This window comes from Echinops telfairi, unplaced genomic scaffold, assembly GCF_000313985.2.
Source record: "Echinops telfairi isolate 266 unplaced genomic scaffold, ASM31398v2 ScPeMD7_31;HRSCAF=116, whole genome shotgun sequence".
In the NCBI taxonomy this organism is placed as follows: domain Eukaryota; kingdom Metazoa; phylum Chordata; class Mammalia; order Afrosoricida; family Tenrecidae; genus Echinops; species Echinops telfairi.
The window spans coordinates 6,500,466-6,500,968 of record NW_022103928.1 but is presented as its reverse complement, the minus strand read 5'-3'; positions in this window follow the sequence as shown (position 1 = coordinate 6,500,968).

Genomic DNA, 503 nt, shown 5'->3' with positions numbered 1-503 from the left:
GGGTCACAGATGATGGTATGCTTCTCCCATGTGGGCTTAGTTGACATCTCACTTAAATGCCTTGTTTGGATACAAGCCTTTAAGACCCCAGACACCACTCTCTCTTCCTCCCCCTTCATTTGCTCCCAGACATGTCCCTCTCCCGGAGCTGCAGATTCAGTGCTGTCCTCCGAAATAAATTCTTTTGGGGGGGGGGGGCAGGTGTCCACGTAGTTGGGACACATCCATTAACTTTCAATATCACTTTCCCCACAAACATTTTCATGTCCCCACATAAATACCTGGATGGCTACTGTCACTTCCAGGCTGGCCATCCCCAGCTGACCAACGTACCTTCTGATCCTGTCTAGGAAAACAAGAACCTCCTCTGCGACGTCCCTGGGCCACTTTCTGCAGGGCATAGCCACCTCCATGCTGCTGGGTGAGGGCTGCAGCTTCCTGGCCGAAGTCAGATGAAGGACAACTAGATTCAATTCTGCTTTCTTTAGAGGACTGCAGTCCCG